The 13,242-nt window shown below is 43.3% G+C and overlaps 1 protein-coding gene across 3 annotated transcripts in view; it reads right to left on the bottom strand.

Annotated features, from left to right (window-relative positions):
* The window catches only part of alpk1 (alpha-kinase 1), a 107,519-nt gene extending 94,783 nt beyond the window's left edge, over window positions 1-12,736 (bottom strand). For 2 of the 3 annotated variants that reach the window (XM_069926197.1, XM_069926198.1), the window contains exon 1: window positions 12,425-12,736. The gene's annotated coding sequence lies outside the window, so the exon portion shown is untranslated. The remainder of the gene's footprint in view (window positions 1-12,424) is intronic. The other variant, XM_069926196.1, reaches the window with a different exon arrangement.
* Window positions 12,737-13,242: the final 506 nt, after the last annotated feature.

Genomic DNA, 13,242 nt, shown 5'->3' with positions numbered 1-13,242 from the left:
GGGAGGATCTTGATCCTATTCTCTATGACTGCCCAGAATGAGCTCTAACATTTTCTGTTTTTAATTTCAGATTTTCAAAATCATTAATTTTTATGCTTTTGGTTGTATTGTGGATGTAGTGAGCTGATGGTTCATTTATGACTTTGGGTAAAATGTAAAAATATCATTGGTACCCATAAACAATGCAATTAATATGCATTGATTGTCATGCACAATGACGAACCTAGCAATTTATGCTGAGTTAAACAAGAAAGTCATCAGATGCTGGGGTCCCGTGCAAAACACAAATGTGCTGGAGAAACTCAGCAGATCATGAAGCATCCATAAGAAGTGAAGGGTAACCAACATTTCAGGCCCAGGCTTGGCCTACTGAGCTTCTCCAGCATGTTTGTGTATTGGAATTTATGCTGAGCTGTGCCAAAATGATTAAGACTCCAGCATGCTTAGAAATTCTAAAATTAAAAGAAAATTTTGAGCTGGAAATACACTCAACGGGTCAGACAGTGTCTGTGAAAGAGACAGAGAGTTAAAGTCAAGGTCTGACACACTCCTTTACCACTAAATGACAACAATCTTTTGGCTCGAGGTTCTGGCCATTGTTACAGGTTGATATGTGTTGGAGAACAAGTTTTTAAAATTCTATAGAATGTGGCCAAACCAGTAAATTAAGTGTTTTTTTAACCACGTTCTTGGTTTTACAAACTGTTTAGAGTTCAAAACTTTTATTGCTTCTGAGGTTTCCCACGGACAGACCACAGGCCACAAGACCATCGGGAAATGCCCTTGTGGTGGACATTTTTAGCAGATGGGCAACATAATTTCAAATCGGCATAAAGCAAATATTCTTATCAGTGGATCAGACAAACAGTATTGGCAAGTTTTATTTGAATGGAACCAAGAGTTCACAGGGGGAGGAGTCAGAATTTTAAAAAAGTCAAGCTAAAACACATCTGAGTACTGACAAGATGAAGCAAGAATTAAAATCTGAAATGCAAGTTCAGCTGAATATTACTGAAGACATTCAAAACTGCATGCACAGATTTGAAGTTACAAAAGCCTGGAAGGAGGGAATGTTACCAATGCATCTGTGCAACTCTGCCGAAAACATTATTCTAACAAGTTATTCATGGAAAAACTCCAGAGCTTAACAAGCAGAGTACATTCACAGGTTCATCGAGGTTGCTGAACTTAAACCACACAGAAACAAGGCCTTTGGACCAACACAGCCATGCTGACTAAGATGCTTACCTATGCTAATCCCGTTTGCTTCTATTTGGCCCATAACCCTCTCAACCTACCCTGTTCCTAAACTGTCCAAATGGCTTTCAAATGTTGTAATTAGATCTGCCTCTACCATCATCTCTGGCAGCTCATTTCATATATCTGCTGTGTGAAGACGTTGCCCTTCACATCCCTTTTAAATCTCTTCCCCCCCCTCACCTCGAATTCACCTCAATTCACCCTGTAGTTTTAGACACACCTACTCTGAGGAAAAGACTGTCACTCACCGCCCATCATAATTTTATAAAAGTATTTTAGGTTACCCGTTAGCTTCCTTCACTCCAGGAAAATAATTCTAGCCTGTCCAATCTCTCCTTCTAACTCAACTCCTCCAGTCCAAGCAACCTCTCTCCTTCTAACTCAACTCCTCCAGTCCAAGCAACCTTCCTACGAATCTTTCTCCACCCTCTCTTGCTTAATCACATCCTTCATATTGTGCGGTGACCAGAACTGCATGCATTAGTCAAAGTGCAACTTGCTCAACGATTTGTATAACTGAAACATGATGTCCCAATTCCTGTACTCAATGTCTTGGCAAGCAAACCACATGACTTTTTCAACATTCTTTCCACCTATGTCACTATTCTCAAGGAACTCTGTATTTGTACCCCAATGTCTCTCCATTCCACAATACTTCCCAGGGCCCTGATTTATCCTGACCAATAACTTTCCAAAATGCATCATTTCTTATTTGTCTGAGTTAAAATGCATCAGCCATTTCCTTTCCTACTTGCCCTGTTATTAACCTTGAACAACCTTCTTCACCCTCCAAATATATCACCAATTTTGGTGTCATCTTCAAACTTCCTAATCATGCCACCTACATTCTCTCCTAAACCATTAATATACATGGCAATCGTTAGGGAAAAAAAAAATCCTTACACCAGTTCCAATCTTCAAAGCATTTGTTCACCATGACTAGCCATTGCCTCCCGTAACCAAGCCAATTTTGCCATCCATTTAGCTATGTCACCCTGGATCCCATGTCTTCTAACCTTGTTGACCTTCTTATCATGTGGGGCCTTGTCAAATGATTTGCTAAAGCTTTTGTGGACAATATCTACTGCCCTGCCCTTATCTATCCTTTTTGTTGTCTGCTCAAATTTAGAACCATAGAATATTTCAGCACAGAAACAGGCCCCTTTGGCCCTTCCAGTCTTTGCACACCAATTTTCTGCCGTCTCACTGGACTGCACCCAGTTCATAGCCCTCCATATCTCTCCCATCTATGTTCCTGTCCAAATTCTTCTTAAATGTTAAAATTGAGCCAGCATTCACCACTTCAGCTGGCATCCCCTATGAACAAAGCCACACTGACTATCCCTAGTCAATCTTTACCTTTCCAAATGCAAATATATCCTATTCCTCAGAATCCTTCCCAGTAACTTTCCAACCACTGATGTTAGGTTCACTGGTCTGTAGTTTCCCAGTTTGTCATTGCATGCCTTTATATATCAAGGCACAACATTACCCACTCTCTAGTCTTCTGGCACCTCATCCATGGCAAACAATGATACAAAAATCCATCAGGATCACAGCAACCTCCTTCCTTGATTCTTGTAATTTCCAAGGATATACCAGGTCAGGGATTTACTCATCTTGTGCACTTCAAGGCAAACAACACCTTCTTAATGCTGATATCCTTTAAGATATCGTCATTCTCTTCCCTGATCTCTCACATTTCCACATAAAATTCAGGCAAGAAGCATTCATTGAAGAACTCTCCCATCTCCCAGGGCTCCACACATGGTCATACTCTCCCCTCTGTTACCTTTTTCCTTCTAATATAATTCATTCAGGACTCTCTACCTTATCTGGTAGGGACATCTTATGTCCCTCTTCTGCCTGCTTAATTTCTTCCTTAAGTGCACAGCCAACATGACTTTACATCTGAAGGAAATTGCTTGATTATAGCTACCTATATTTGACATAAGCCTCTTTTTTTTTCTTTCCTGAACAGAGCCTCAATATTTTTCATTAACCAATATCCTCTACTCCTGCCAGTCTTTTCCTTCAAACAGCCACGTGCTGGTCTCTCTCTATTTCATTTTGTTAAGCCTCCCACATCAGACATCCCTTTTTTGAAATGGCCTCTTTCCATTAACCTTTCCAAGTTCCTGTCTAATGCCATCAAAATTTACCATGCCTCCATCTTAAACTTATGGACTAGTGCTATTTTTCTCCGTATTTATCTCGAAAGGAACAGAATTATGGCCGTTGGTCTCAAGTAATACTCCACAGACGCATTAGTCAATTGTCCAGCTGCATTTCTCAGGAGAAGGACAGATATAGCCGTTCTGTAGTAGACCCATCCATATATTGCTTCAGAAAACTTTCCTGGACACACAATAAATTTGCTCCCATCTCGTTCCTTATTATGGCAGTCCCAGTCAATATTTGGAAAGTTAAAATCTCCTACCATTGCAACCCTATTATTCCTACACCTATCTGATTTCCCTGCATATTTTCTCCTGTAATTTCTGCTGACAAATTGGGGGGTTTACAGTATAATCTCATCAAAGTGATCTCCCCTTTTTTTCATTATTAAGTTCCACCCATATGGCCTTTCTGCACCTTCCCAAGAGTAGCTTCACTCATCCAGAGTGCAACTCTCCCTCCTCTCTTCCTTCCACTTCAATCACACGAGAAGCCTCAATATCATGGGTGCTGTCTGTCCCACAACCTCAACTTGCATATTTTTCAAACTTGGGCAATATACACAGTTACACACATTCACATGCTTATTGTCCGAATAAGGAATGTCAACAACACTAGCATTTCATTTGGCAAAGAAACTGTACAGATGGCAACATTTTTGTAACTCATAATCTGAATACAGAAGACATGCACTTGCCTCAGTTGTTTATACTCAAGATGATTTTCCCATTGAGTTTGGCGACAGATCATTTCAGATCGGTGCTTTCCAGATTCATTTGGTGATTTTTCTTTTGCCTTGGGCAAATTTTAAAAATGCACAAGCTTTTAATTTCAGGTAGAAACCTGATACCTTTAAGGACATTTGTCCTGATCATGACATCACGTCTAAAAAAAACTTCCAAAAGCCGTTTTGACTGTCTCCTTGTGTTGATTGTTTCGATCACTGTGTGGCATGTTAAATATGTCCCCTTTTGGATGTGAAGAAAGCATCTCACCTCAACAACTACCACCCTATGGCACTGACTTCCACGATCATGAAATGTTTTGAGCATCTGGTGACGGAATGTATCAAAGCACATCTCCCATAGACACTGGATCTACTCCAATTCTCCTGCAGGCAGAACTGTTCCACTGACAATGCTATAGCCTTGTCCCTCCACTCTGTCCTGACCCACCTGGAGAATGATGCCTCATACACCAGGGATCATAAAATCAGTGAGGTTCCCTACCATCCTGCGCACAGCATCTTTCAGCTACTCCCATTGGGAAAGAGATATAGAAGTATTAGAGCCAGAACCACCAAGCAGAGGAACCACTTCTTCCCACATGCTGTGAGGTACCTAATGATTGATGAATTTTGCTGAAACAACTCTCAGAGACTCTGCTATTTATTAATAATATTTATTATAAATATATGTATATATGTACTGTAATTGTCAATAAGTGTGTTTGCACTGTTTTGCACCGTGGGTTGAAGAATGCTGCTTCAAGTTATCTGGTACAATGAAATGATAAATGAACTTGTATTTCCCAGCAGTGAGGAATCCTGGAAGAATCGCTGAGACTTGAGAAGCCATGTTATAGGGAAAGGTTGAATAGATTAGGACCTGATTGAGGTATTCAAAATTATGAGGGTGTAGAAAGGGTACATGCATGCAGGGATTTTCCAATGTAATGAGGAAACTAGAGGTCATGGGTTTTGGGTGAAATATTTAAGGAGAATATTAGGAGGAACTTCTTCACTGAGAGTGTGGATCAAGCTGCCAGCAGGGTTGATGGATGGATTTTGACATTTAAGAGAAATCTGGATAGGTACATGGTGGGGTTAAGATGCAGGTTGATGGGATTAGGCAGAATATGTAGTTTGGCATGGATTAGATGGGCCAAAAGGCCTGTTTCTCTGTCATAGTGTTCTCTGATTCTTGGGCAGTATTACAAGCAAGCTTCTTGCAACAGTCTTAAGAACTCAACAAGTGGAGCAGGTGGATATCCCTACACAGAACAAGGAATGATCATGGGTTACATCCCCCCCCCATCCCCCCTCCCCCCACAATACTTGTGGCACCCTTGTGTAGCTGCAGCTATAGAAATCCAGTACAAACCATGGGGCTGAGAATCACACCATTCTGCCCCTGACCTAGGATTCAGAGTGACATCGTCTCCTTCGAGGTTACAGTATTCACCTTCTGACAAGGCACTGAACTGGTGAAAAGACTTGAAACTGCGAGTGTGCTGACAGATTCTGTTTCCTTCTCTAAAGTCATGCAAAGGAGGAAGGCATCAACCTCAATTATCAATCTGTGAAAACTACTGGCCCAATTTTTATTTTATTAATTATTGGAATGTGGCCAGAACTGAAGAAGTAGGATTTGTTTTCCATTCTTAATTGCCCTGCAGAAGGAGGTAATCAGCTGGCTTTTTATACTGTAGCACAGTAGACAGAGGAATTGGGGCATTGCTGAGTCCTCCTGAAGCCAAGGTTGCATATTCCCACTGAGGACAGCTCCACTGTGAAATCACCACCAATTGAACCACCCAGATTCAACCCTGACCTCTTTTGTGATGAAGCCTGTACATTCTCCCTGTCACCATATGGGTTTCCTCCAGGTTCTCAAGGCTCCTCCTACATGAAGTACTATGACCTTGAAGGTTTCGGCTGAGGGTTGCAGAAAACAGCCTCCTAACTATGCTCCCTTTTATTTTTACTACAACTAAAATTGCCCCCTGTGTGATATTGCTCCAGTCTGTTTGCTTATCCTCCATGCAGTTGGTCAGCAGGCTACAAGAATTCTTCATCTGTTGGACAAGCACATGGTCTGATGTTCCTTCAAGACTACCTTTGGAATCCCGATGCCTGCCTCAATATAGGCACATCCTCTGAGTCATCTTGATTGACCTCTTTCCTGCCTGATCCCATTAACACTTCATTCTATTCTAGTCTAAAAACCTCACCCTAGAGTCTCATCTTCCGCAGCACTCTCAGCTAAAGGAAGTTTTCCTCCTTTGAGAGAGTAAATGCCTTCTCGTCTCTATCTTTAATTGGGTTTCTCTTTATTCTATGTTCCCAGGTTCGAGATACTCTCAGGAAGAATGTGAAGCCGTTACCATCATTTCATATGTTTCAATAAGATCATCTTTCATTCTTCTGAACATCATTGAGTATAGGGGCAATTTGCTTTACTCTTTCCCCACGTCCACCTTTAATCCTTGGAACCAATCCAACAAACCTTCCCCACTGCCCCAATTAGTATCCCTCTTTCAATAAGGGAGCAAAATCAAATGCAGCACTCCATAAATGTCCCACAAACACTCGAGACTTAGAGCAATACACAAAAGTGCTGGAGAAACTCAGCAGGTCACGCAGCACCTAAGAGTCAGTCGATGTTTCAGGCCTGAGCCCTTTTTCAGGCATATTTGGGGAATGAAGACCCAGCCCTATCCAACCTATCCCTATAACACAAGCTCTACAGTCCTAGAACTATCTCCTCTGCACCCTTTCAAACATTAATATCCTTCTTGTATCTGGGGAACCTGAACTGCCCAGAGTACTCCAAGAATCATGAGGTTCATTCCAATTTGTGCTCATTACCCCATCAAGCATGCCATATGCCTTCTTCACCAGCTGTCAACCTGGATCATCACTTTTAGAGTGAAAACACCACCAGTACAGCCTCCCAGATTCAATCCTGACCTCTGGTGTGATGAAGCTTGCACCTGTACCCTGAACCCTGTACCCTGAACACCTGTACCCTGTTCTCTCTTCTACCACACTCTGTAATTTACTGTGTAAGTCCTGCCCTGGAATTTCAACCAAGGTGCAAACCTTGAGGGTAGCATTGATCAGCCATGATCATACTGAATGGTGTGGCAGGACTCAGGGACAATTGGTCAACTTTAGCTCTTCTTTTCATGCATTCTTGTGAATGATGGACCCAAGCTTTAGGTTGCTTTCCACTGAGCATCAGCCTGCTACCACCCTGAACCCTCTGGGCTCACCTTCTAACATCAGACCAAGAAAGTTCAAGAGGAGCTTAATAAACAGTATCTCATCATGTGTTCATACTCTTCCAGACAACACCCAGTTCAAAGTTTTGGATCATAGCCAATGCATTCATGTTTTTCTCTTAACAGATGATATTAGTGATGGCTTTATTTTTGTTTAATTAATTCCGTGTTTCACCTAGAGCCCAGTGGTTCTCAACCTTTTGCTTTCCACTCACATACCACTTTAAGTAATCCCTATGCTATCAGTGCTCTGTTATTAGTAAGGGATTGCTTAAGGTAATATGCGAGTGGGAAGGGAAGGTTGAGAATCACTGCTCTAGACCCAATTGTTACTGAAATATTTTGCTTGAGAAAAATTGTCATTGGCCCATTTCCTTTGGAGTTATGAAACTGTGCAAATAACCAGTCAATTAGATATGATTAAAACAATGATTTTCAAACTTTTTCTTTTTACCCACATACCACCTTAAGCAATCCCTTACTAATCACAGAGCACCTATGGCATGGGGAATACTTAAAGTGGTATGTGAGTGGAAAGGAAAAGGCTGAGAACCACTGGTCTATTCACTTATTCACCCCATTCACTTTTGTTTTTTCTTCACCATTATCCCATTTCTCTGCCTCTGTCCTTGCTCACCACATAGCGCACCATTAAGATTTTCCTGTTGTTCTGAAAGGAACTTGCCCTGAAACGTTAATATTCTCTCTCTCTCTACCCCACCTCCTCTCGCCATTGATGTTGACTGATTTTGTTTTTCAAAAGTCTGGATAGAACTTGCTGGGAAATTCCAGCAGTTATCAGTACACAATCGCCTGTAGGCTAAAAGAGGAGCACAAGCTTAGTGTAACTTCCCAGCAATTATGCCACAGAGATATCCACTGAAAATGAACACAAGATTCATCTGTCAAACTGTAGGAAGTGCATTCATTTGAAGGAAGGAAATAGCAATGAAAGAGAAGAAGTTTAAAGTTATTTATGTTCTAATTAATTGGGGTTTCTGTTTTTTTAATTGTGTAAAATGTGCCTTAACGACTTTTAAATGCTAATTTTTAATGTTAACATTTTTATATGATGGAATTAAATTTTAATAGCTTTGGAATGGGGCGGTCAGGAGCATTCATACTTTTCAAGCTTGGAAAAGTGTCAAGTCAAAGGTCAATTGTTCCCATAATATTTCAGCCAGTTCCTCACACACACATATACACACACACACACACACACACACACACACACACACACACACACACACACACACACACACACACACACACACACACACACACACACACACACACACACACACACACAGAGACTTCATTTGTGCCCCACCTCGCATGTCCCCAAGCCCAACAACATTCAGTGTGGCTCTGGTGCAGTAGAATGATATCAAGCAGTCAGCCCAAAGCTATGAATGTCAGAGATTAGTGGGTAAATGCAGAAGACTCAGCACTAGCTGAAAGTTATCACCCCTTAAATTTGCAGTTTAATACTTACATGATCATCTCATTTATGGGATCATCTGGAGTGCACGAAAGACACAAGCTCAATTTAACATTCGGTCATCCTACATTAAAAATCCCATCTGCCTCATTATACAGGCCAATCCCAATCTCTCTGTCTCTCTCTCTCTCTGTGTATGTGTGTATACATATTTGTGTGTGTATGTGTGTGTATATATCTGTGTATATATATATATATGTGCGTGCATGTGTCCCACCTCGCATGTCCCCACTTTTGTTTGGGTTTATAGCTTATTTCATCATTGCAGCTTGATGTACATGTTTGTTATAAATCTTTTTATTATCGTTGTTTCTGTAATCACATATTCAAAGCTGCTTCCTTCTAGTAATCTCAGCACCTGGGATTGCAACCATGTTCTGCTGTCACCCATCTGATCCTGATCCAATTAGCATGAATTTGCAATTCTCAATTCAACTTTGTACATAAAGGTAGGATCAAGATGACTCTGGTGCACTCCACAGCTCACAACGGCCCATCCCAACTTTGCTATTTCTACACTCTTTGAAAGTTGTTGAATAGTTTTTAAATGTCATGAAATGTTTTTTTTTATATAATTTTTTTACTTTTCACACTGAACCATAATCAACCAAAATACATACAAACATTTCCCTCTTAGATATACACAGTGGCATTTTCTCCCCTTTTTTCCCCCTTACCTTCCTTCTCTCCTCCCCCCTTCCCACCCCCCTCCAAAAACAATAAACATTCAACATATACAATACAATAAAACCATTAAACAATGTCACGACACAATTAAAATAAACAAGAAAAACGTGTCATATACTTTTACACATTGGATCAAGTCATTTTGTCTTCTAGATTTTAGGGGGTGGAGGTCCGAGGTAAGCCATGAAAGACTGTTTACATCCGGTACCGCACGGATGGCAGTCTCTTCAATCTGAGGCGCCTGCAAGCTCACACCAAGACACAAGATCAACTTGTCCGTGAACTACTGTCCACGTCAGCTGCAGGCTCGTTGGAGACTGACAAGTCCGATGCAGGACAGGCAGACACGGTTGCAGTGGTTGCAAGGGAAAATTGGTTGGTTGGGGTTGTGTATTGGGTTTTTCCTCCTTTGTCTTTTGTCAGTGAGGTGGGCTCTACGGTCTTCTTCAAAGGAGGTTGCTGCCCGCCGAACTGTGAGGCGCCAAGATGCACGGTTTGAGGCGATATCAGCCCACTGGCGGTGGTCAATGTGGCAGGCACCAAGAGATTTCTTTAGGCAGTCCTTGTACCTCTTCTTTGGTGCACCTTTGTCACAGTGGCCAGTGGAGAGCTCGCCATATAACACGATCTTGGGAAGGCGATGGTCCTCCATTCTGGAGACATGACCTACCCAGCACAGTTTGATCTTCAGCAGCGTGGATTCGATGCTGTCGGCCTCTGCCATCTCGAGTACTTCGATGTTGGTGATGAAGTCGCTCCAATGAATGTTGAGGATGGAGCGGAGACAACGCTGGTGGAAGCGTTCTAGGAGCCGTAGGTGATGCCAGTGGAGGACCCATGATTCGGAGCCGAACAGGAGTGTGGGTATGACAACGGCTCTGTATACGCTTATCTTTGTGAGGTTTTTCAGTTGGTTGTTTTTCCAGACTCTTTTGTGTAGTCTTCTAAAGGTGCTATTTACCTTGGCGAGTCTGTTGTCTATCTCGTTGTCGATCCTTGCATCCGATGAAATGGTGCAGCCGAAATAGGTAAACTGGTTGACCGTTTTGAGTTTTGTGTGCCCAATGGCAGAGTTGAGTCTGAAGGGCATCCGTAGAAATCTGTAGTGACCAAAACAAGTGCTAAAGGTAGTTAGCAATGATGATTTGTGGTCAAGTGCAATCTTCCAAAAGGAGTTCTTCACATCTAAGACAGAAAACACAGTTGCATTCGACATTTGTGCACCCACTTCTTCCACAGGGCACATTGGGTGATGTGGTCTTTTCAAAGTGGCCTACAGGTCTCTTGGATTGATGTATATTCTGATTTCTTGTCTGTCTTTTTTGTTGGCAATGACCATAGAAGACACCCAATCAATTGGTTCAGGAACTGGAGTGATGACACCCAATTCCTGCATCCTGTCGAGCTCAGCTTTGACTCTGTCCTTCATCACCACAGGAACACAATGTGCAGGATAAACAAATGGTCTCACCTCCAGGTCCAATCTCATGGAATAGGCTACGAGTAGCTTTCCAGGCTCCCCAGAAAAAGGTCACTGTATTCAACTTCAATTTGATGACAGATTATCCTCAGTGGGGCTTAACTGGTGAACATCTTTGCTGAATGAGACCAACCCCATTTGAATACATGCACTAGACCTAACAGTGGCAGAACATCCTCATGAACAACAAAAAACAGCAATGTGTATAGGCGCCCCTCGAGGTCGAGGGACCATAGCAATCATTTGGATTTTGCTACCCCCCATATGCATGGTATGTAGCACCACATGTCCTCATATCAGACAATGCCAGACCGTTTACAGGCCAGCAATTCAAGGACTTTGCCATACAGTGGGATTTTACTCATGTCACTAGCAGCCCAGAATATCCCCAATCTAATGGTCCCCTCTCGCCGAGATCTCTCACTTCCCCCACTTACACGAAAGATCGTTCATGATCAATGGCCTCTGGTGCCGCTAGATTGAGGAGAATGTATGCTCGGGTACGGGCTGGCTTGTCAGAGTGTGGCACCGCAACAAGAATATCATATTCTTGTTGAAAGATCCGCCAGTTTTCAGTGACGTTACCGTCAAAGAAAAGTGGGTCGGACCTCTGGAATCCATCCGTCATATTCACCGTTTGGCTGGTTAAGTTGTCATTCGCTCGAATAAAAAAACCAAATCCGGGCCAAAACAAAAAAAATCAACCTTGAAAAGTCAGGGACTTCCCACTTCTGGCATCATGTTGCGAGTTAAGATAAATGAAAGCAAGTGGATCAACTTCGACCCTAGTTTACATCAAGGATGCAAAGTAACAGAAGCTGGCCAGCATAAAGAATCCCCCGTAACCCCAGTTAACCGGAAAAGAATCCCCCGGAACCCCAGTTAACCAGATATACAGGATATGAACACAGTGGCCGATCAACAGAAGTAAATCACAACATTCTGGAGGCACAAAGTGCTGGAGAAGCTCTAACAGTGTCCTTTCTGCAGCAAAGGTAAAGACACATCACTGACATTTCGGGCTTGAGCCTTTCATCAGAGAATGCCAACAGGCATCCAAACCAAAAATAAAGGGTGGGTAGTGGGGGGGAGGGAGGGAAGAGCAGCAATGAGGGGGAGAGAGAATGACTGATCTACATCAAGCATATGCATCATTTTCTGCACGCACCAACTTCAAACTGGTCGGAATTTCCTGACACCATTGGATAATACCTATTACGAGAGTTGCTGCATTTTGAATTGACTGAACACCCATTGCGGGTTTTATTTTTCCTCCTCGACCAATGCCTGAGAGATTAGATCACTGTCCGTACCTTTCCCGGAACCTGCGCGTCTTCTCAGCGTGGGCGCAGGTCCCTCCCGACTCTCTGCATCAGGGGCTGGGCAATTGCCGGATTCTCATCCGGGCGCCGCAGGGGGTTATTACTAATTCACCAATTCCAGCCGGAAGGTCCGCGTCTCCGATCGGGCCCCAGCATCTGGAACGAAGCCGTCGGAACCTCCCATATTCTCCAGCGGTCGGTGACAGACGCAAAGGGAGGAGGATTTCCTGCTTCTGTAACTCCACCACTACGCAACGGTGGCTACTAACAAGCCCCTCCCTCCCCTCACACACAGTGTTAACCCGAGCCCCTCCTCTCACACACAGTACTAACCCGAGCCCCTCCTCTCACACACAGTACTAACCCGAGCCCCTCCTCTCAAACACAGTACAAACCCGAGCCCCTCCCCTCACACACAGCATTAACCCGAACCCCTCCTCTCACACACAGTACTAACCCGAGCCCCTCCCCTCACACACAATACTAACCCGAGCCCCTCCCCTCACACACAGTATTAACCCGAGCCCCTCCCCTCACACACAGTATTAACCCGAGCCCCTCCCCTCACACACAATACTAACCCGAGCCCCTCCCCTCACACACAGTATTAACCCGAGCCCCTCCTCTCACACACAGTACTAACCCGAGCCCCTCCTCTCACACACAGTACTAACCCGAGCCCCTCCTCTCAAACACAGTACAAACCCGAGCCCCTCCCCTCACACACAGCATTAACCCGAACCCCTCCTCTCACACACAGTACTAACCCGAGCCCCTCCCCTCACACACAATACTAACCCGAGCCCCTC

Source organism: Narcine bancroftii, chromosome 3, assembly GCF_036971445.1.
Source record: "Narcine bancroftii isolate sNarBan1 chromosome 3, sNarBan1.hap1, whole genome shotgun sequence".
NCBI classification, from domain to species: domain Eukaryota; kingdom Metazoa; phylum Chordata; class Chondrichthyes; order Torpediniformes; family Narcinidae; genus Narcine; species Narcine bancroftii.
This window is presented reverse-complemented; position numbering and strand designations above follow the sequence as displayed.